General features: G+C 40.9%; 1 long non-coding RNA gene across 1 annotated transcript; it reads left to right on the plus strand.

Moving 5' to 3' along the window:
* Positions 1–2,504: 2,504 nt before the first annotated feature.
* LOC107318044 (uncharacterized) lies at positions 2,505–24,466 on the plus strand. Its single transcript, XR_004308436.2, has 2 exons — positions 2,505–2,694; positions 24,143–24,466. It is a non-coding gene; the product is annotated as an uncharacterized LOC107318044 (long non-coding RNA).
* The last annotated feature ends 650 nt before the right edge of the window (positions 24,467–25,116 follow it).

Here is a 25,116-nt window from a genome sequence, read left to right on the forward strand (position 1 = left end):
CAAATGAGCATTAACTCCATTTTCAAATGAAGCACTAACCACACAGAGGAGCACTGGTCTTGTACCATGACAGAACTATGTCTGCCATGACTGCCTATGTCCTCAGGCAGATCCTTTACAGTGATCAGTCATACCTTCCGAACTGATTAAGTGGCTGCTGAAAGCTTTTTTTTGAACTAACTGAATCCCAGAAGGTCTCCCAGAGAAGACCTCATCTGAAAGAGGACCTCACACCATAAGTTTTGTGGTCAGTCTGAAGTCTGCAGGGGCCAGGTCTAAACAACACTACAATGGATTCAAAGCTCCTCAGCCACGGGCACATCTTACAGCTTTCAGCACTGCAGGCACCCTACCTTTTGAAATAATTACAACGGCAACAATTTTGCTTGTCTTTCCAGCAAATCATAAGGCTTCTTAAAAGAGCACTCCTCCTTGTTTGCGTCTTTGATCCTATGACTGGAAAAGGTTTTCACTTTATTTTTTGTCTTAAGGAACACTGGTACTGTGCTTCCTTGTCTACTAGCAAGTAATTTTTTCTTCCACATTAGCTGTTGCAGCATTTGTTCTTACTCTGTGGGATTTTTTTTTATTATTATTTGTCAATTTAGTCAAAAGCATGACTTCCTCAGTGTGGTTGCACCATGCTTCCAGTCACTTAAACACAGCAGTCACAAGCAGAGCTACAGTCCAAAGCTCTTGAAACAACTCTTTGTTGGGCTTGTGAATAATAAGGGAAGGATCAGCATTGCTGTATGCCTGCTATGCTTATTGCATTATGTATTGAATTTTCAGACCAGGAGGTTTCATTATGATCATCTTAGGCTAAAGCATCCAGGCAATAATGTTTGCATGAAGTCAGTAGATTCTGGCTGAGTTAGATCAATTCATTTAAAGTAATCCAGGGAGGCAGTGAAGATCTTTTCAGCCCTTTCCTGAAAAGTTCTGGCAAAAGACTTTTTGCTCTTCCACATTAAAAATGTGCATCTTATTTTAGATGTGAGCTGTTCAGGGAGCTTTAAAATGACTTGGTATTTTTGGTTGTTTGTTTTAATAGTCCTCCCCTGCTGTAGTTAGACACCTCATGAAGGCATTCTCAATCATAGCCAAATGACTGCTTCACCTGAGATGCAGCAGCTTTTGCATTCCAAGCCCCCAGTCATGGGCTGGCACATCCCATCCCAATACTGAAAATATTTCACCTGGATCATCTTCTGCCATGGCTTTTTCCTACCCACCAGACACCTCCAGCTCCAGCAGAAGACTGAGTAGTACCACATTCCAGCCTCTTCACAGGGAAACGATGTGTTTGTATGTCTGTGTGTGTGTTCATGGGATCTGCTGGTTTAATGTTTTCCTTTCCCAGAGGATATATTTCACAACAAGATAAAGGGGGCAGCATGGAAAACAAACTTACTTCCCCCCCACACACCACCTTCTCTGTTGTGAAACAAGCTGCACTACCCAAGTCTTTTTGAAAGTAATTGGTTGTCTTAGCAGCTGTAATATGTTCTCCTTGAAGTACCTCTGCTACAGCAGAGGGGAAGTGAGGAACATCTCATACCATAGTATTTACAGGGAATTACTTTTTAGTAAATTCAGAGATTTTGTGATATTTTGGTTAATATCATATGCTTTCTTTAGTAGTTCTGCAAAATCTACTAGTTAGATTTGTACAGAGTTTTATAGAGGCTATCTCTCTATACATTGTTAGCAGTATCTGCCTTGCTTTTGTTTCAGTCATGAAGGACTACAGTGGGAAGTAAAATGGTTGATGGTTTTAAGTGTATGGGTAAAGGACATAATCAGAGTGGTTCTGCATGAGTGTTGCTTGGCTTAATACTGTATGGGAAACTGTTAATCACAGCCTGAACCTCTGATTAAACCATCTGAAGAAAGTGTTGGTCAGCTGTGGGAGCACAGGTGAAGGTAATTCAGCTGTGCTCCTGGAAGGGGTGGAGCTTGGCTCCATCTCTCCTAGATTTCATTAAAGGGCTGACCACCAAGGCAGCATCTCTTTATGGAGATTGCTCCTTTGTGGAGTTCTGGTGGCAAGCCTCAACATTTTCCATCTTGACTGAAGGCCTCAGAGTTGGTGAGTTTTTCCCACGGGTACCCTCTGGCTATCTATTTACAACTATTCTTGCATTATTCCAACTGTGTATTTGACTGTACAAATGCTAAGGCTGCTTGAGGTGCCCCCTATCAAACTGCATCCCATGCAAGCCAGCTCATGTGTTCATGCTGCAGAGGAAGCATTCTTGTAATTTTGACACCCTGGAGTATGAGCAACTGTGTGTTACATAGTCTGACAGACTTTCAGTCAGTCCCTGCTGTTTGCCTGAGGGAGCTTTTCCTCTTATCACAGTCTTCAGCCTTTGAATGTAATAGATGCAGCCCTGTGGGGAGGCTCACAGAGATGTTCAGACTGTCTGGCAGGCAAAGAACTCCACACTCAAGCTTCTCAGTGCCCTTCATTATTTTTTTTTTTTTCCATTCCTTTTCAGTTTCCTCCTCTGTGGATCTGAAAATGACTGTAGAACAAAGAGAAAAGTGGAGGTGTCAGGCTGCAGAAAGTGTTGGTTCCCCTTCTTGCAGCTTATCTACAAGCAACAGTGAAAAGCTTCCAGCTACCCCAAAAGTCTCTAGACATCTTCCTGGCAGGTAACATTCTCACTGCTGAAGTCCTGCCATCAGGTAAAGCCTAAAGGCATAGCAATTCAGAACCCACCTGAACATTTTCCTTTGCAGCCTTCTCTAGGGAACCTGTGTTTGCAGGGGAACTGTACCTGATGATCCCATCCCTATGATTTTGTGATTCTGGGAATACAGAAAGAGAAGGTCATGGAATCCTGCTTCAATTATTGTGTTTGTAAATAGTCTTCTACATTACCTCCTTGGTTATTATATCCTAGCTGTATTGTTTCCATCTCCAAGTTAGTGAGCACTTTCAGATCTTGCAGCAGCATAATAGTAAGCAGCGGCATGGACTGGGGACCAGCAGGTACTAGACTCATTGGTTTGGTGTCTCTAATACAGCATTCTTCTACCTTTTCAGGCAGGTTCAATCCCTACCCAAAGCACTAGCTGGAGAAGAAACACACTGGGAGAGCACCTGTTAATCAAGTGTATTGCTAGTTACCCCCTTTTAAAAGTCAAGTCATACAACTGAAATTGTCTGAAAGATTTGTCTCTTGAGGGCAGATTTGTGACCTTTTCAAACTCCTCCTAAAGAGGAAATAAATGATAAATGCTTTCAAAGCTACCTGAGTCTTGCTGGAGCCATAAGAAGCACCTTGAATGCTCCCAAGTATTATGTTCCATTTCTCCTTGTCACATTCTGCATAATGTTGTTTCTGTTCTGCTACGAGTGTCTGGATCTCTCCTTGTCTAATCACTGGGCACTGGAAGGTTTTCTCTGGAGCCTGAGAACTTGATCCCTGATCGCACACATTGAACAGTGACACAGATAAATGCGTCTCCCTTTAGTCATCCTCACCCACCCCAGGAGTCTCCTCCAACAACTTCTTAGCAAAGGATATCAGACAAAAGATACCAGGGAAATCAACAACTGAAGGAATGTGGCCCTGTGACCTAACAGCCCTTGACTGATACTCTTTATTTCAACAAAAACTTAAATTGGTTAAAAATATAGTGTACAACCTGTTTTGTCATTTCCAGACAGGACATGACTTGCAGGACTAACAGGGTCACATTTCAAAACAAATAATGGGTCTCACTTTCAAATCGGCAAGGTCACCTTATCTGTATGTATTTCTTCTGTCATCTGCCAAGCTGCCGCTTTAAAAAATAATTGTGCCAGTGCCCTTATTTACTGTCTGTGTTTACAGTAATATTCAGAGGCTCAGCAAGATGGGGGCTTCCTTGTGCCAGAATTAGGAGTGGCAGCCCCCACCCTGAGGGCACAGCTGTGTCTCCATGCTTTCTGCAGATGTGGCTGGAAGCACAGAGCTGGGGATAGTCATGTCCTGAAGAGCAGGGAACTTGGCATGGTAGCAAATGCCAAAGACTTTTTGGAGTGCTAGCCAAGCCCTGCAGAAGGCCCAGCCAGGTTTCTCCAGCCCACACTGCGTGGTAGGCCACGGGCAGCAGACTGGCCTCCCTCCTCTGTCTGCAGCAGGAACTGCATTCCAGGACACCACTCCCCTGGGAAGGTGATAAGCAGTGCTGACTCCCTGCAATCCTTGGACAGACACCATATCCTTCACATAGCTGCTCTTGGGCATGGGAGACAGAGAACTCCTTTGCACACTCCTCCTGCAGGCCACATGAAGTTTCATAGTCCCTTTCTTCCCAGAGAAAAATTGCAGCTCTCGTATAAAACTGATAGTATTCAGCAGCTCAAGCTGCAGCTGCTGTCTACTCTAGGCTGGATTTTGATCCCTTTAATGAAGAAATGCCAGAATGTCCATGAGAGACTCAGAATTAGGAGAGATTTCATGTGTGGAAACCTCTGTCCTACAACAATATTTTACTGAAATGTTAATTGCTATGTTGTGGTATTTTACAGCTCCACCCTTTGGAAATGATTTTCTTAGAGAAATAATGTTTAATGCCCCAGTTTTCTAGCAGCCACCCACCCCCTACTTGCAAACAAAAATTTTTCAAAATATTTTTCTTTCCTATCACACCCTTTCTAGTTTCTTTGGGTGTCAGCAACTTCTTCGCTCTGTTGCAGCAGCACCGCTTTAGACCAGCATGCTTGGCTCCTGCTCCTCTAACGTTAGGAAGGAGCCTTGTGTTGTTATCTTCTACAAAAGTACCTGCTAGGTACTCACCTGTGACAAAAATTTCCAGCATTTCTTTAGGCAGACCTGTCTTCTCTGTTTCTAGCTGGTTAATGAATAAAGCAGTATCTCCCAGTATTTGAGAGACATTTCCAAAGAAAACAGAAAAGTGAAAGGATGTACTTGCACATCAGGAAGGTGGAGAAGGTTTCTTTCCAAGGCTGTATTTAACCCATCCTTGAGCTGAGGGAACCTTTCTGCAACCTGTAAAAGCAGACTGTTGATGACCTCACATACCCAGAGTTTTAGTTTTTACTTCTGCAAATGTGCAAATTTACTTCTTCACCACATGGCCTCTCAAACTGTTGTGTTTGCACTCATTACCAATAGAGTGTATCTTTGCAGCTTATTTTCAGATGAAGTGATTTATATATGTAAAAAAAAAAAAAAAAAAATAAGCCTTTCTAAAGCTCAAAAGGTAGCGGTCATCTCTGTAGTCTGGCAATATGTAAAAAAGCATCAAGGTAAACAATCTGCATTTAATACAGGAGATCGACAGGTCTTATAAGTTCCTTCCCTCAAGGTTTCGAAGTATGAGTGAGATACATCTATTCACATCCATTCATGTACTCTTCTCTACCTTTGTTGTATTCAGTAAATTCTGCCTACAGTCATGAACAGACTGTATCTCACTGAAGGAAGTACTTTGTTATCCTGGCTACTTATTGTCCAACGTCATTTTTCCTCCAGAGCTAAGAAGATGAGATCTGATTGCTTCTGCTTTAGCAGACTTCCATTATTAGAATCCCATCTCCAATCAGATGGCATTTCACAAGATATGTCTTTCTGATTTCCTATGCTGCACAAATATCACTGCTTCCTTGAGGCCATAGGAGATGTAGAATTGTCCATTCCATTTGACAGAAAACAGCTGCATGGACAACCTTCCGTTTTACAGAGATGGATAGTCAGAAGCTGCTAGCAGCTGAAGTCCAGAACTACTTTGTTACCAGTGATTTATGTGGCACCCTTATTGTCTAAAAGCCAACTGCTTCCAAAAACAGCTTAAAAAAAAAAAAAAAGGGTGGGGGGGGGGGGGAGAGAGCCAGACTCTAATCTTGGTTATGTCCATTTATCTTCCATTTATCTCTGCTGTTACTTCCAGTGTACACCAGGTAAGCAAAGATTGGATTCTAGCTCTATCTCACTCTACCTTGCCCATAAATAAGTAAATTAGAATTTGTCCCAGTGATGTAATGCTTTAATATAATATCCCACAACTATTTATGTCAGTGGAGTTGCTGTGAGAGCAGACAGAGCCAGGATTAGCTACTTCCCTTGCTTCTCACACAGGAAAAATTAAAATGCTATTCTCAGTCATCATCTCAGTGTTCTTAACATTCTGCTCCAGACAGCTGCTTGATTTTTGTTCCCAATGTGCATTATGGGCAAGATACAGTACAGTACAGCCTTCCCATTTATTCTGAAAAACCCAAGAATGAAACAGTGCAGATAATGGTCATGCTATGTAGTAATGTATATTTTCAACTAAAAAGTCCTAGAATTACAAGGCAGGAGGAGTTTATCACTCTTGGCTAGGGAACCTCTAGAGGAATGGCTTTTCAGACAGAAACATCTTAAAGGCAGTTGCTACAAATCTGGACAGTAACTAGCAACACAGTTATATGGCCAAACTAAGGGCTATGTACACTTAGCACATTAAACAAACATTTAACCACCTACTGCTATAGATATAAATACATAAACACGTTATAGTAGAAGGAAAAAGTAGCTTATAGTTGATGGAAACTTAAAGCTTGCTTCTAGGTTGTGCTGACTGCCTTTTGGGAACAGATGAATGCCTTCAGTTTCTATCTATGTCTATGGGAACAGAAATGCATACCCACTAGGCAGCATCTATATAGCACCTGCACATAAAGGTCCTTAGTTTAATATCAACATTAACAACAGGGAGCTGGCAGAGGTAATTGCTGAGCTGCTCTCCACCACCTACCAGCACTCCTGGTTAACTGGAGAGGTCCCAGAGGATTGGAGGCTTGCCGATATGATTCTGTCTAAGTTTCAATAGGGCCAAGTGTTGGGTCCTGCATTTTGGTCACAACAACCCCAGGCAACCCTACAGGCTTGGGGAGGTGTGGCTGGAAAGCTGCCTGATGGAAAGGGACCTTGGTGTGCTGATGGACAGTCAGCTAAATATGAGCCAGCAGTGTGCCCAGGTGGCCAAGAAGGCCAATGGCATCCTGGCTTGTATCAGGAATGGTGTGGTGAGCAGGACTAGGGAAGTCATCCTACCCTGTACTCAGCATTGGCAGTGCGTCACCTGGAGTACTGTGTTCAGTTTTGGGCACCTCAGTACAGAAGGGACATTGAGGTACTTAAAGCAGGTCCAGAGAAGGGCAACAAGCCTTGTGAAGTGCTTGGAGAATATTCCCTACGAGGAGAGACTGAAGGAACTGAGGCTGTTTAGTCTGGAGGAAAGGAAGCTGAGCGGAGACCTTATTGTTCTCTTTCAATATCTGAAAGGTGCTTACAGTGAGAGAAAGGATGGTCTTTTCTCACTGGTGGCAGGTGACAGGACAAGGGACAAATGGCCTCAGGTTGCCAGGGGAGATTTAGGTTGGATATCAGGAAACACTTCTTTACAGACAGGGTAGTTAAGCATGGGAATAGGCTCCCCAGGGAGGTAGTTGAGTCACTATCTCTGGACGTGTTGATACCACTTGGATTTTGTGCTCAGGGACATGTTTTAAAGGAGGGTTGTTATAGTTAGGGTAGTATGGTTAGGTTGCTGTTGGGCTTGATCTTTAAGGTCTTTTTCAACCTGAGTGATTCTATGATTCTGTCATACCACATATTACAGATATTTGAAATTCAGAGCTCATTTTTCTTTCTATTTTCACTTTTATAAGAATAACTCTTATCCCAAGCTCATTCTCCTTTGAAAACTTCAAAATTTGTAGTGTAGTGGCACTATAGCCTCCTTACACCAAGCAGTCACTAGTTTGAGTATTTTTGTCAAACCCACTAAAAAAATTTTGTCTTGACAAGTGTTGATTTCTGGCTGTGACAGTAAATCCCCTTCTATATGGAAGATGGCCTTAATTCCAAGAAGATAGACTATTTTTTTTTCAATATTCTGATGATACATAACTGAAATCCAAATACTGATAAAATCCTTAGCCTGATTTTCTTTATGTGTTGTGTAGTTTTCGTTTCCAATTCAAATGTGTTGCCTCAAAAAATATTCATCTAATTGTAATTCATTTTCCCATTCTTTTTGTTAATTTTTCTGCCATGTGTTTTCTGACAGTAAAAGCAGTTCAGTCCAGCATTTCTTATAGAAGTTTTTATTATGATTGCAGAGAAAAGTATGAAGAAGTTTTCAAACTCATTGTGAACCTACTTAAGAACACTGGGAGCAGAGAGAGAAATGCATTATGAGTGCAGGTGTTGAAGAGACACTAGTAGGAAAGTGTCTTAGAGATAGGAAGTTTGGAAAGAGAGCTTATGAGGTTATTTAATACAATCTCCTGCTCAAAGAAGGGTCAGCTGCTATGAGTATGACATCACATCATGATGTTTGGGTCTTTATCCAGTTGGTTCACAGAATGACAGAATGATTAAGATTGGAAAGGACTCTTGGAGTTCATCTACTCCAGTCCCCTGGTCTGGTAGTCCCTTAAGCATGTTGCCCAAAACCATGTCTAAATGGCTTTTGAAAATCTCCAAGGAGGAGACTCCATAATCCCTCTGGGGCAGCTTGTGCAAGAACTCCATCAATGGCACGGTAAACATGTTCTTCCTGATATTCTGAAGAAACTTCTTGTATTCCAGCTTGTGCTTATTTCCTCTTGTCCTACCACTAAAAATAGCACGGCTCATCCTCTTTTCACCCACTCTACATATCTACACTCATTGATAAGATCCCGAGCCTTCTCTTCTCCAGGCTAAACAGAATCACAGAATTGTAGGAGTTGGAAGGGACTTCTAGGGACGATTGAGTCCAACTGCCCTGCTAAAGCAGGTTCTCTACAGTAGGTTGCATGATAAAGTTTCCAGATGGGTCTTGAATACCTCCAGAGAAGACGACTCCACAATCTCTCTGAGCAGCCTGCTGCAGTGCACTGTCAGTCTCACAGTAAAGAAGGTCTTTCTTGTGTTTATATGGAACTTCCTGCATTCCTGTTTCTGCTCATTGCCCATTGTTCTTCTATTGCTGCATGCCACTGAAAAGAGTCTTGCCCTAGCACAGTTGCATCTCCCTCAGCATCTTCTCACAGGAAAGATGTTTCAGTTCATTATCATCCTGGTAGCTCTTTGCTGAACTCTTTCCATTATGCCCATGTTAAGGTCTTGAAAAACTCCCCAGGTGGAGAGTGCACAACCTTTTCTGGGCAACTTGTTCCAAATGTTTATTGACCTCATGGTGAAAATGTTATTCCTATAACCAATGATAATCACTCTTGTTTTAATTATGTTCCTTGTCTATTTTTTTTCTCCTGCCTTTCCACCACTGTGAAAAGCGTGACTCCATCTGTTCAATAACCAGAGCCTTTACATCTCAAAGCTGAACAATCCCCATTCACTGCACCTCTGCATAGGGTACGTGCTATAGCCTCCTTATCATCTTGGTGTCACTCCACTGAACTCCCTCCACTATGTTGGCATCTTAGCTACTTGACTGTGCTTGTTATGGTTTAATGAGTACTGACTAGAGAGAAAAAAACACTTCTTCAATACAGTTATTCTGCAAATACTGTCCAGGATACTGCTGGCTTACTGTCTTGCCAGGGTACACTGCTGCTTTGTGTTTAGCTTGCTGCCTACATAGATAACAAGGTCATTTTCAGCAGAGCTTCTCTCAGACCAGCCAGTTCTAAGCCTACACTGTTGATAGAGGTTATTCTTTCCCACGTGCGAGATTTTGCAGTTGTTCTCGATGCATTTTGTAAACCTTATTCCATTCTACAGTCTGCCTAGGTCTCTTTGAATGGCCTGACCTACAGCTTATTTGGTGATCCTCCCAACATGATGTCATCTGAAAACTTTTAACCACTCCATCACTCCCTCTGTGTCATTGATAGAGACATTAAACAGGACCGGACCTACACAGATAGATACCTACAGAGTTTGTTTTACACCTCCGGGTAGAATGACACCCCTTAAACATTACACTGTGAGCCCTTTCATTCAACCAGCTTTTTATCCATCTAGATCATAACATCATAACACTGCATACAAGAATATTTTAGGAGACATAGTCAAAAGCCTTGCTCAAGTAGAGGTAGATGCCCCTCTTTCACGTACAAGCTAGTGAAAAGGTTTTCAGTTTGGTTAAGCAACATTCACCTTTGGTAAACCAAAGCCTAACAGCTCATTCATCTTCACATACCCACAAATGTGTTAGGAAAAGGACTATTCCTAAACAATAAATGTGCCATTTCTTGTGCATGTGCATGATTTGCCATATTCCTTCTGGAAAATATGCAGATTATCAGAAAGGACAGTTAAGGGCAGAGCTGTTTTTACCTAGCTTTCTTTGAATTTTAATCTTGTCACAGCTCAGTAGTAAGGCTCCAGGCAGACCAAAATGACCTATCCAACACAACTGTGATGTATGCACACTTTTAAACACATTATCTTGTCCCACCATTCTCTTTGTTGGACATAGATCTGCACTTGAGGCTTTTACAGTGTTGCCTGGCATTGTCCTGACTGTCATCTTCCTGAAGTCCACAGTTTTCCATGACAGCTAGATTTATCTGAGATAATGATGGGGAATACCTAGAAGCTCATGATCTATGCTAAACAACTTTGCTGTACACAGAGCTAAATGTGCACGTATTCAGTATGTGTAGTTAGTCTCTCTCTGGTGATCACTTTTGTGTTCCTGTTACTACCTCAAATATGAAACTAGAGAACAGAAAAGGCCAGATAGCAAGTACTACTGAAAATAACTTACAGTTTTGTGGATTATCCGTATATGAAGGATACATCCAGAATTACACATGGAAAAGGGAATAATTGTTTGAGAAGAGCTTTGAGTGAATCCCTATGTATTGTTAAACTCAATATATATATCCATTTTATTCACAGTTGGACAAGTGACATTCAAATATTTATGATATTTACAGGACAAAAACAGTGATGTTTTGTGAAAAATTAGATTCCTTCTGAAATCTGACAGTATTTACTTTGTTTTGTGTTTTTCTCATATTGTTACTTGATTGTGAGCTGCCCAAGTTTTTGATAGAAAAAGATGTTCTTTGCTTCTTGAGTTCAAAGTGAGTCCACGCCTCTCTCACACCACCTTCAATTCACCACCCCATGCCATTGCCCTCTAAACCAGCACTTCAGAGTTGAATGGCTCTCTTGGCAGATTTCTGTGCTTCATTTCTATAAGTGTTCAGCAGCCAACTGGCCTGCAAGTAGCAGCAAAAAATAGTTGAAGAAAGCACCGAAAAGTTTGGATGACTATCTGAATGCTAGCTGCTTCCATTAGTAATAATGCATTGTTCTGTGAGAGAGCTAGTGCTAATGACCTCTGTTCAGGAAAGCATTTAAACAAAGGCTTAACTCTGTCCCTGTTCAGGTTGGCATTTGTGTCTTAGTTTAAGTGCTGTGCTGAATAGACCTTTTTTTTTTTTTTCTCCTCAAATCACCACCAAATTCAGCTCATCATCGCTAAGGAACAGATGCATTCTTGCTCACTTTCTGACAAATGTGCAAAAACATATAGTTAATATTTAACATTGAAGGGGTGGAAGTCTAAGGTGGAAGAGGAATTTCCTGTCTTCCTATCAACCCACATCTACCTACCATGTGTTCCCTGACTCTCAAGTGCTGCTCACCTCATGGCTGGGTGGTGGAAGTCACTATAACGCTCCACAATGTGAACCAAGAGGATGTGTCACCCCACCTTGGTTTAATGGAGAGCACCTTGTTGTAAATGCATTTTTGCATGCCTAGAAGGCAAAAAAATCCCTTTGGAAAAAATGCTGTAAGAATTGGGGGAGAAAGAGATAGAAAATAAATACAGTAATTTGCAGAATTAACAGTACTTGCAAATTAAATACTGTTTGTTTTCAGCACAAACAGCAGAGGAGGGAAACAGGAAGATTAATTAAAAGTTTTCTGGGTGGTAAACATGAGGACTAGAATCTACAGAGCTGATCTCAGTGACACTGGAAAAATATTATCCTAATGTTTTTAGCCTTGGTATAAATCAGAAGGATCTCTGTCACTAAGATGCTAGAACTAAATTACAAGGAAGTTGGATGTTCTCCTTTAATTTCATTGAGATCATCCTTTAACATGGGAAAGAAGAAGGGGAATAAGGGAAAGTATTCTTAAGGTCACTGAAAATGAGGTGTTAGAAGAGCTTTGTTATCTGCTGCAGGGAGCTTAGAAAAATGAAATCAACATCAAAATCTAACATTGGGCTATAACAAGGATTTCACTGCATTCGGTGTATTTCACAAGATTAAACTATGTAAAAATATGGGGTGCTTTTTCACTCGATACAGGGTGCAGCTTGCAAACAGTAAGTAATTTCTGGTTGCACTTTCTCTTATATGATCTAGTAGCCTTATTTTGTCTTTTGTATCATAAGCATGTATTTCTTATTATAGATGTATTACTACAAATAGGTGGTGAATAGACTTTTTTTTCCCTTACCAAAAAAAAAAAAAAAAAAGAAAGAAAAAAGAAAAAAAAGGAATTGTTATTAGATTTAATGATATGATAAGCTTTAAAGTTCCCCTGGGAAGCTACTGCAGCCATACTGATTTACATAAGCATTTTCCTACACATAATACAGCATGCAAGCTCTCTGATCCTATTATTCATTAGAAAATTAATGATATCTCTTAAATGTGAAAGCAGACCAGTTCTGCAGAGAATGATGGAAATTGGCTAGTTCTCGATGTGGTAGTCATTTTCAATTTACAGGCTTGAAAAAAAGATGCTTTTAAGCAAATAAAAGGGTGCTGACATCAAACAGATACTTGTCCTGCTGCCAGGGAACAAGACGCCATTTAAGGCAGGAAGGTGGGACTTGAGTGATGTGAATAGGAAGAAAAGAAAACAAGCCAGTCAGAGTTAAGGAGCTCTATCCCATTCATAAAAAATGTCTAGGCTCATTTCCTCATTGCCAGAGGTCTTTTTTTTTTCTTTCTTTCTTTTTTTTTTTTCCCTTAAATTTTAAAGCCTGCGCTCTGTTTCTGCCCATAATAAGTAGCAACCTGTTGCTAGAAAAAGTGCAGGCTATGGATTTTTTTGGTGCATTTCCCTAAGCTAAGTAAATTGTTACATTCCACAGATCAAGAGACAGTGTTAATAAACCCCTTGAAATTTTATTGATAACTGTATCCTGAAATTGAGTTTGTCTGAGATTGTTGTGGAGCAAACTGACATATGCACACATGGGGTGTGAACACTTCTAATCAAAGGTGGCATGAGTTGCCTTGTGGCCAACCAGAATAAGATATGATTTTTATACTGGCACTATTTGGATGATAGGACAAGGAATTAGGAAAGGCTAGTCTGAGATATAACTAACAAACAGGATGGTTGTGTCACTGCAGTGACATATCAGAGCAAATAGCAGTGGTAAGAGATTTTGCTGTATGGTATGTTCAAGTAGAACACCTCTATTTTCATCTCTTAAAGAAAGATTGATGAAAACTGTGTCTGCTGTTTGTTGAAGCAGATTCAGTTTTGCTCTGGTGAGGCTGCCCCTGTTGTGTTCAGTTTTGGGTAAGAGAAACATTGAGGTCCTGGAGCACATCCAGAGAAGAGCAACAGAGCTGTTGAGGGATCTGGAGCACAAGTCTTATGAGGAATGGTTGAGGAAACTGGGATTGTTTTGTCTTGAGAAGAGGAGGCTCAAGGGAGACCTTATTGCTCTCTACAACTACTTGAAAGAGGTTGTGGCAAGGTGGGGATTGGCCTCTTCTCCCAAGTAACTGGAGATAGGATAAGAGGGAATGGCCTCAAGTTGTGTCAGAGGAGATTCAGGTTGGATGTTAGGAAAAAAAATTTCTCTAGAATAGTGGTCAGACACTGAAATGGGCTACCCAGGGAGGTAATTAAGTCACCATCCCTTGAGATGTTCAAGAAATGTTTCAGTGTTGTACTAAGAGTCATGGTTTAAAGGGGAAATATTGGTGGTAGATGGATGGATGAAATGGATGATCTTAGAGGTCTTTTTCAACCTTGATGATTCTATAACACTATGATTATATTATTTGTGCAATTTGCATACTCTTCCAGTAGGGCACCAGAAGTCTACCACAGGAGTGAGCATCCCACAAGGCTTCTAACCAGGACAGAAATAGTACTGTTGTTGCACTGATGTTTTGACTATATTCAGTGATATATTCAACAAATACAGAATGCATAATAATAATAATAATAATAATAATAATATCATCCAGTTATAACTGTCACCCGATTATTTTATCAGATAATTTTGCTCTGGAGGTTTAATGAATATATGTTTGGGTTTTAGACTAAAATCTCTGTTGAGTTTTTATTAATAATGTGCTAAAATATCAAGATGTGTTTGGGGAGAGAAAGAAAGATTTTCATTATGGAAGGAAAGAAAAACATCCTCTGTTCTCATATGATTCTCCTGCTGCAGAACTTTTACACTGAACCCCTCATATCTTGCACCAGAAACTACTGTACATTAAATAAAATTATCTTAGCCACAGGATAAGTCTGTGCAGCCCCAACTCTATCTTCTTAGTACAGTATGGTGAACATACATAAATATTTGGAAAGGGTTTATTGTTTGGAAAAACAAAGGAAGTGTTCCACTCAAAGCAGCATTTGTGTCCTCACAGACCTTTCTGAAACTGTTGGCTACCAGAATGGAACAATTAAAAATACTTTAAAAGTAGAGTAGTGAAACTCTTCTATTCATGGCATGAACCTGCCCCTGCTGCAAAGATCTCATAGCTGAAAAATAGATGCAGAGAGCCCAGTAGGCTAATTAAAAGTTGAGGATGGCTTCAAGTGGAATATTACAGGTAAGGATGCTCCTTGCCAACAGTATCCTGGGCTGCATCAAAAGAGGCGTGACCAGCAAGGGAGGTGATTGTCCCCCTCTACTCTGCCCTTGTTAGGCCTCATCTGGAGTACTGTGTCCAAGACTGAGGCCTACAGTACAAAAAGGGTACAGAGCTGTTGGATCAGGTCCAGAGGATGGCCATGAAGATGATCAGAGGTCTGGAGCATCTCTCCTATGAGGAAAGACTGAGTGGGCAGCCTGATCCAGTGTTTGGCAATCCTGCCCATAACAGGAGGGTTGGAACTAGATGAGCTTTAAATTCCTCTCCAACCTAAGCCATTCTATAATTCTATGACTTCACTCTGTTCCTTCTAGATTTGGCAGTTATGCAAGAAGCTAAAGCCAAAGTAGTTCTTATTAACACTAATATCATTTCTTAACAGTTGATCTACTAAACACAGACAACAAATATTTTTTGGGCAACAATCATCCAAATGAGGATGGAAATTTGAAGGTAATGGGTAGATTTCTCATCAAGCCACCAACATCACTTTGAGGACTGGTATTACCTTGTGCTAGCTCTTGTGAAGACATTTTCTTATGAAGGCAGTAAACTCTTGTCTCTTTGTCAATAAGCAAGCCACAGGCAGACACTGCAACGGGACAAATGTAGAGCATAAAACCTCTAGTTCACTGCCCAGGTCTGGAGTCTGGATGATAGTGTTCTGCTGTGGGCTAAATTTTTAAGATGGGTGCCTAAATCTACACTTCTGCTTCTAAGAGCAGGTACTTAAGAATCTTAAAACAGGGCTGCATAATTGCCCTTTGGAAAGCAGTTTTTAAACTGCAGCTGACACTTGGGAATTCCAAGTGGCTGATCAAACTGAATAGAAAACTGTAGCTGTAAAGAATGAGCCACCGGACGATACTGAAAAGACTTGTTTATTATGACAAGAAAAGCCAGTAGCACTTTTCCCATGAACACCCTTCACTACTATGATTTCCCCAGTACAAATTCCAACGAAGACAAGAATTTCATCCACTAGCTCACATCTGGATGTTGATCTGTACTGCAGTTTGTTTTGCATTTTTATTAGACTTAACTTGTTGGTTGGATTTTAAGAGGCAGCTTGTATATTCAGGAGACTATAAACTACAAAACTCAGATTCTGGGGGAAGAGGAGGGAGAGCAAAAATTACCGGAAATTGAGTTTTAGAAAAAGATGGTGTAGATATTGATTGAACAAAGCAGAAATATTGTCATATGAAGTACAATGAAATGGGAGAAAACTCAGGATGTGGAAGTGCATTTTCAATGTGTGTGTGTCACAGAATTATTCTGTCAAGGTAGTCATACCTGTGATGTGCGCCTAGTATCAGCAGAGTAATATTCACACAAAGGAAATAAGTTGATCTATATAGTTAAAGCTGAAGAGTTAAGTCCTAAAGCAGTAAAATCTAATGCCAGTTTTGTTATCACTATTCCTGGTGTGACCACTGCTTTAAGAAGTGTCTTGCCTTTAGTCTTGATCTAAAAGCAAGTTTGAGCCTTTGGATTTGTCATACTTAATTGATAACAGCACAAAGCTAAACAGCAACAGCACACAATACCTTATCTGGCATAGACCCTGCTTATCCAAAATTAAGCTCTCAACCACTTCCAATGTATTTGAACAGACACAGTGACATGACACAATGCTTGTCTTGGTGTTCTGTGGATGTAGCATTCATGGTCTGATACTGTAAATCTTGAAGTTCATTGTAATGTCAAACTGCATCCAGAGATATAAAGTTTCAGATAAGCTGAATGAATTAGATAAATGTATCTTTCAGAATAGGTATGTCTAAGACAAGTCAGAGCAGTAAAGTACTCTAGAAGCCCACATTTGTCTCCACTGACTACAAAGTGAGATTACACAGCTAGTTCATGTGGAAATGCCTAGATAGAGGCAACATAACTGCCTTTATTACTGTCATTAGTCAGCTACACCACATATCTAGACTCACCTGAATACTTAAAGGTAGGTAACAAAGGTACAAAGTATCTGATACAATGGCCATTGCCTGCTGCAGATACTAGAAATTAAATGTAAACTAGATCTGAAGCTCATCTTAGAAAACAGAGAAAGCAGACCAAATTTATGGTTTTCTCTGGTTCTATGCATGAGGTGATCTGGAAAGGGTGCCTCACAGGTTTTCTTCTCCTCTTCTCTGCAAACCAAGTTCCATACAATGTTTTTATTCCAGCAGACACTATAATATTCATTTAGACAATATTAAATAAACGTGTTCCATTTAGGTCTATAGTATAGTATAGTATAGTATAGTATAGTATAGTATAGTATAGTATAGTATAGTATAGTATAGTATAGTATAGTAATACTGCATAGAAAGGTGATTACTCATTAGTTAAGTAGCCATTAAACAAATGCATATGTTCACAAGTACACAACAATGGGAGAATACTAAATACGGTGCAAAGGTATTTTTACCTTACTCACATGAGTCTGATGCTCTTCAGCTTGTTCATTTGTAGAACTCAGTGATAACAACAGCAGTAATTTAAAGAAATAAAAAGCAGAAATAAATGCTTACATTTGATCCTTCAATGTTCATATAACATCAAAATATATTTTTACAATTTTTCTGTTTCACAAAACATTTTTTGTTTGTCGGATAGGTAGGAGATAAATCAAATAAATACATAAATACATCTCAAATGATGGATGTTATGGGTTTTACCAACGGTTCTTCTAAGACAATATGGAAAGACAGAAACATAAACCTCTCCCTTTATTCCCATCACATGCTGTTTTCACAGATTTTGAGGACTAATTCTATCAGGCGAGCCTCAGAGAAGATGTTGGAGGTTCTTGGAACCTACTGTTAGTGAAAATCTGTGTGAGTTCTGTGCCTAGAGGATTTCAATGACATCAGACTCCCAACTATTCATGCAGAAGAGGTCACTCACAGGGATGGAATTGAGCTTCTCACAAAGAATTGTGTGACAGTTCTGCAAATCTCTTTTTTCTACCAGGCCTTCTGGGACCCCTTCATGAGGCCATTTGAGTACAGGTTAGGGGCTGACCTGCTGGAAAGGAACTCTGCAGAAGAGGACCTAGATGCCCAGGTGGACAAGTTGACAGTGTGCCAGCAGTGTGCCCTTGTGGCCAAGAATAGCAATGGTACTCTGGGGCACATTAAAAAGTGTGGCCAGGATGCCAAAAGAATTTCTCCTCTTTCTCTACTCTGCTCTGGTGAGGCTATATCTAGAATACTGCTTCCAGTTCTGTGCTTCTCTATTCAAAGAGGAAAAGAGAGTCCAGCAGAGTGCCATAAAGATTATTAAGGGCCTGGAGCATCTCCTGTGCAAGGAAAGGCTGAGAGACCTCGAACTGTTTAGCATGGAGAAGACTGAGCAGGTATCCTATCACTAAAAAGTGATAGGATAAAAAATTATTAGAAAAATAAATATCCAAAATGCAGGAGTCAAATGGTTGCAGCTAGGATCTCTTCAGAAGCATGCAGCAGCAGGACGAGGGACAAGAGGTATAACCTGGAACACAGGAAGTTCCATACAAATATGAGAAAGATCATCTTTACTGTGATGGTGAAAGAGTATTGAAACAACCTGCCCAGAGAGGTTGTGGTCTCCTTCTCTGGAGATATTCAGAACTCACCTGGACACTTTCATGTGCAGCCTACTGTAGGGAACCTGTTATAGCAGGGGATTGGAATAAATGACCTCTAGAGGTCCCTTCCAACTCCTGTGATTCCATGATCCTGTGATTTCATACTTCAGAAATTTCCCTTTTTTTGCAAACTTGCTTTTTGAATGCCACAGCTCACTCCACCTGAGTCCTCTTTTCCCTGAGAGTCAAGAGACTTCACAGCTCCAAGTCTGCGAATTAGAACCACACAACAGCAGATCTCTGCACCAGAGCAAAGTACAGGTTATAAACAAGACAGCAGCAGAGCATGCCCTGGTGCTGGCACTTTACAAAAAATTAATTATACCCCCGAAGTGCACAATGACGAAACACGCTGTCTTTCAAAAGGGCCATCTACATAGCACTGTAGCAGGCCATATAGAGTTAATCAAACCAACTTGCAAGGCTACTAAAGCAATCTACCTGCCATAGTGTAGTGCTCTGTCTGAGTTAATGCAACCTTCATATCGAAGAAATTCAGTCCTCTGAGCAGAACCAGTGAGACTCAAGAGGAGGGTAAGGCATATCATCTGTACCAAGCCTGACACACATGCTAACTTATTTAAATTGTGGGATTTGTATGCACATCACTGTATCTTGTGGCTGTAGCCTTTCTGAGAGTTGTACCTCAGTGCAAAGAATACTGGGGCATCCTCACCACCCATGCACTTGGGCACAGATGCTGACAAATGGAATCATAGAAGCATAGTATTGCTCGTGGTTGGAGAAGAACATATTCAAGGATGGTTACTCAGCCACTTCCCTGGGGAGCATATTCCAGTGCTTAACAACACTGCCTCTAAAGAAGCATTTCCTGATATCCAACCTAAACCTCCCCTGGTGCAGCTTGAGACCGTTTCCCCTTGTCACCTGTCACCAGTGAGAAGAGACCAACCCCACTCTTAATGCAATTACCTTTCAGGTATTTGAAGAGAACAATACGGCCTCCCTTCAGCCTTCTCTTCCCCAGACTTCAGTCTCTCCTCATAGGGCATATTCTCCAAGCACTTCACAAGCCTTGTTGCCCTTCTGTGGACCTGCTCCAGTACCTCTATGTCCTTTCTGTACTGAGGTGCCCAAAACTTTCCAGACACTCCTCCCTAAGCCTGTAGGGTTTCCTGGCGTTGTTGTGACCAAAATGCAGGACCTGACATGTAGCCCTATTGAAACTCCCTCTGTAGTGCCTTTCTCCCCTTTGACAGATCAATACTCCCTCCCAGCTTGGTGTTGTCCTCAGACTTACTGAAGGTGCATTCCATCCCCTGATCAAGATCATTCATAAAGATGCTGACTGGGAGTGGCTGCAAGCACACACTGCTGGCTCATGTCCAGCTTCTCATCCACCAGGACCCCCAAGTCCTTTTCCACAGGGCTGCTCACAAGATCTTCCTCCAGTTTGCATAAATACCTGGAATTGCTCCAGGCACAGAAGTGAGGCTCACCAGCCTGTAGTTCCCCTGGTCATCCTTTCTTTCTCTCTTAAAAATAGGAATAATGTTTCCGTGTTTCCTGTCACCAGGGATTTGACTTTGACAACCATGATTTTTCAGATATGATGGAGGGTGGTTTGGCAACCACATCAGCCATCTCACTCAGAACCCAGGGATGCATATCATCAGGCTTGATGGATTTATACACATTCAGTATCATGAGTTTCTTGGATTTGTTTATCTGTTACAGTGGAACAGAATCTGCTCCTCTCACCTACACCTAGAGGTTAAGGATCCTGGCAGACATGGGGAGCCTGACCACCACTGAGGCAAAACACTTATTGAGCACCTCAGGTTTTTCAATGTCTGAAGTATGACTGCATTTATTTTGTTTTCTCTACTGAAGCAGATAATAATGCCCTATTTGGGAAAGCTATTACAAGCACCATAGCAAACCTGCACTCTATGAGGTGTGTGCTATTGTAAAACTGTTTTATTTCTTGTGTGTGTGTGTGTGTGTGTGTGTGTGCACGCACAGTTTAGCAGAGATTATTTTATTGATATGAGCTGCAACTGCAATAAAATTAGACACTGTTAGGTAATCAGTGGTGGACACTGCATAGTTAGCACTGATGGGGTTCCTTAACACCAGGGGTTCAAATTCTTGTAACAGGATGTAAGGGGTTACACCACATTTAAATTTGTTGTTTAATTCTCCCATTAAATTGATTGTTTGGGGCACATCTGAGAGCAAGAGAAGTTGCTGTGAAGTATAGTGGCCAAACTTCTATTCCTGTGACTTGCTCCTCTGAAGCTAATGAAAATACCCATATCAGTAGTAGAGTTGTGGAATCTTTCTTCCTTTTGATTAAATTAGATGAAGAGGAACATATCCTACAAGATGATATTATCCATTTTCCAAAGCCAATCACTTCCCCCTGATATTTTGCATTGGCTGAGTATTTCTGCAAGATTTCTTATCTCAGGAGCTCTTAATCAGTGGATACTGGGAACAAAGACAACGAAGAATGTGATGGTACTGATGTTTCTCACTCTGAATTAAAGTCATCCAAAAGCCTTGCTGGTGGCCTAGAGCACATTGCTGAACTGCTTATCACTCCATAAAAGAACAGAAGGCCTAAGAGCATTTGCCTCTGCTGCAATTCAATCAGGGTGCCTTGAAGCTTGAATTGCCACTATTTTGTGGGTCACTACTTCCTCCAATATTCTGTGTACTTTCTCTTCTTTTCATTTGCTGTGTGGGCTCATGGACCTTCCTGCCAGATTTTACTTGGGAGGCCCAGAACCCTTGTTCTGCAAATCCTGACAGGACCTTGATGGATGCTAATGTCTCTCCCTTTCATATCATTTTACCAGTAAAACCTTTGATCTGTCAGCAGTCTTTATATCAATGCAGTCATATCATAAAATGGAAAATATGACCAAAATTCTTTTGTATTGACACAGAGTATCTTCCCACCCCTGATAAAAATGTAGTATTAGGGAGTTTATTCTCTCAGAGCCAGATTTGCTGTGAGATTTGGAAGAACTGGGAGACAAAATTTAATTTTATTTTTCAGATATTTAAAGGCAGTCTGGTAAAGGAACTTAAAAAGCAACAAGTACTGCCCATTATGATTTAGAGCAGCAAGGGACAGCTGGACGGACTTGACTGGCTCCAGCTCAATGAAACAGAGGCTTCTTGTGACCAGCTGCTGTGCTGCAGTATGAATGACAAGGATAATAATTGATTACTAACTGGCAGCTCAAAAGGAAGAAAGAATTAGCAAAAGTGATGAGGTGCTTTACAGCTTGGTAACTGTAAAACCAGTAGAACAATTAGGGGAAAAAGAAAGCGTTTTCACTAATTACCTTAGAGGTACAAGAACAGTGCTAGTTATTGTAAATCACATGACAAGAAAATCAGAGGGTAGATCAGTAAGTAATATGCGGCTTTGCCTACATCTAAGTCCTGCAGAACCATTCAGCAGATTCACCAGGAGCTGCTAAAACTCAATCAAAAACATCCAGCCATGCCAATTACATTGGCAGTAAAGGCAAGGTCTTTGAGCCATCAGCCATAATATCACAGTGGATTAGAAATCTCCAGCAAATGGTGCGTTGTGACAGACCAATTCTCTGCCTTTGAGTAGGTGCTCAATGGCATGCTTTCTGCCCTGAAAATAAACTCATGCCTTTTTCTTTTCCTTCTCCTCTCCTCAACTTGTAAATGGCTTTTGTTTTCATCAGCAAATGCACTGGATGCACTGTTGCTGCATCTTTTTTCAAGAGTTTTGTACTGACCTCATACTCTGGGCCATGTAAAGCCTCTGGTCACTGCCCCTTTTTCATGCAGAGTAGAACCACACTTGGGACCAGATGATGGCCAGCATGCCAATGCAAGATGTAACGGGCCATTGCAGTCCTGTGTCTTTCTTGCTTCTTACACACAGGGGAATAATAGCCTCTGCTGACTATGCCATTTCATTAGCCCAGGAGGGAAGAAGGAGAGCATGATGGATCCTTAATTTCCTTTCCCAAGGCATCTAACAGCAGGAAGTATGTGCTGTGTCAGCTACTGACCTGTCATGGTTTTCTCCCTTCCCAGAGCAACAGGGAGACAATTCCGTCCCAGTGATAACTCAGTAGTATGTGGCTCCATTTCTGGGAGCCAAAGCACTGTGGTCTGATCAAGTTCTCCGTGAGCAGAGCTGATAAAATCAATGAGACTAATCATGGGCAAGAGTATCATTCAGCTTGAACAAAGCTGGCAGCTTCTGGTCTGACATATGGAAAATGCTCTTCTAGCTAGTTGAAGTCTCTTCAGTTCAGTCCAGCCTCATCCCTACTGCCACTCCAGAATCTGCCATCCTTCTGTTTATAAAGCAGTGGGTTTTTATGTTATATTTATGCTATATTCTATATTTTAGAAGTATATCCTATATGTAATATGTATTTGCACTGGCAAGGTCTGACACCCTCCAACTCAGTGAAAATTAATCTCTCCTACCCTTAGCCATCTAACATCTAAACAGTGTGCTCAAAGTGAGTTTTTGGCCACCTTCTGCAATGGAACCACTCCCTACAGAGGTGAATTCCTACTGCCTGTTCAGATGTTTATTATAGGATGGCCTGACTCTGGCGATGCATCAAAAACCTCTTCCACTGCCTTAGGGACTTTCCTGAACAATTTGTATGAGCAGCCTTCTAATTTTTTGGAGGATAAAGACATGGTAGAGACATTGTCATGCCTTGTTCAGGATCTTATTCAGACATTTGAGGCCAATTAAGTGAATATGTAGTGCACTAAGTGGACTGGACTTTGCAGCAAGAGGCGTGGCTCCTTTAGCTGTGTGGCAGGGAGAGTGGTAGGATCAGGTTGGTAATGTGGCATTCCACCAAGAAAAGATGCTGTAACAGAGGGCAGCTGAGCTGCTCTAGAGTGGACTAATTGGAGCTTTCCTTGCTCACATTGAGTAGAACATTAATGGAACAAATTTTTATTTTTTTTTTTTATTTTTTTTTTCATTTTTGATATTTTTATATCAAATAACAGGGCAAAGCCCATAATTTAATTGGTATCCATTTCCTCTAACTGCTGAAAAGGGACTGGTCTCTCCTGCATGCTTCTCGAAGGGCTGATGATTAGAAAGAAGGCCATGCAAAACTTAATGAAATGAACCCCATCTATATCATAACACTGTTGAACTAGGGAAAAAACAAACAAACAAACAACAACAACAACAACAACAACAACAAAAACAGTGCTTTCTCCCAAAGTCCCTGGTGTCTGTAGTTTTTCTGTCTGGAATGAAGAAAAAAAAGGTAATTTTGCCATTCATTCAGGAAAATAAGAAGCAATTCTGCTTTTCTTTTACTTCTCGCTTCCCGATCCGGCTGAGTGAAAGTACCATACCTCCATGCATGGGGAACAGACGAGACTCACACACCTTCTTGGTTTTAGTGGCTTATCACTTTGCCACTGAAGTTCAAGTTTTACCCGTGCAAGACCTCTGGATACAGCAGACAGGAATATCTTGGAGTTTTACTGTTCTCAATTTCCCAGACATTAGTGAAAAATTACAAAGATTAGTTGATTATAGTAACAAAGAAGCATCAAGCCAGATTGTCTTACCATGTCTAAAAACAAATATGTATGTGGTGATTTTTGGGTTTAAATTTTCGAAGAGTGCATTCTTACTATATCCCATCTTCTCCCAGCCCTCATCTGTGACCTGTCTATGTATGTACAGACCAAAGGGAGCAGAAGGTGCCATCAAGACTCACCAGAACAATAGGAATGAACCAAAACTTTTCTTGTCAAATGAACCAGAACTTTTCTCTCCTGACCAGCCTAAGACAAATCAAGGGGAATCAGACAGCTTCTCTGGAGTTTGCTAAGGTGGTCTACCGCTCCCACAAAGAGCAGAGGAAACCAAAACTGACTCAATAATAAGGAAAGTCAGCAAAAATATGGAGTGCAATAACACTGAGCCTACACAGGAGGGCCAAAAATGTTACTATTAAATACACATTGGCATTCAACCTTTTTGCTTGTCTTTGTGGCTTGTCTTTTACACTGCTGATGCCACTGCTGTAACACAATCACCCACTACCTTACTGTGCTCACATCCAGTGTTTGGTCTCCACAAACATTAAGCAAGCACTGATGAATATCACTGGGTGCTATTTTATCCGCATGGAGGAATTCAATGGCACACATTTGCTTCATGTACACTTGCATGTCAGATGCCATTTTGACAGACTGTCCCTCTACTGCCACCTGTTGCTTGGCAAGAAAATGTAACGGAATACTGCCAGGAAGGTTCAACCTCAATGGACATACCACCAACAGCCGTCTTTGATGTTGTGGGCCAACATAATAAAATAGCAGGCATTACTTTCAGAGCAGTCCTCATAAAATATACATTGTAAAATCTAGTTCACATATATAACCAACAAAGTATTTTAATCTTTAATGTTTTTTATTCAAATAACAACAACAACAACAAAAAAGAGGGCATTGTAAACATAAAACTAGTGGGATATTTGACCTTGTTTTTGTGAAATTAATCCATCAGTCTTGTTCAGTGAAAATAGCTGCAATTCTTAATGAGTTCTCAAGTTCTTTGCCAGAGATTTTTGATGAAATTCTACTATTCCTGTACTTCATCCTTCAAAGCAGTTGTTCACAA

Source organism: Coturnix japonica, chromosome 1 (genome assembly GCF_054131305.1).
Source record: "Coturnix japonica strain WE chromosome 1, WE-NBRP24, whole genome shotgun sequence".
Taxonomy (NCBI): domain Eukaryota; kingdom Metazoa; phylum Chordata; class Aves; order Galliformes; family Phasianidae; genus Coturnix; species Coturnix japonica.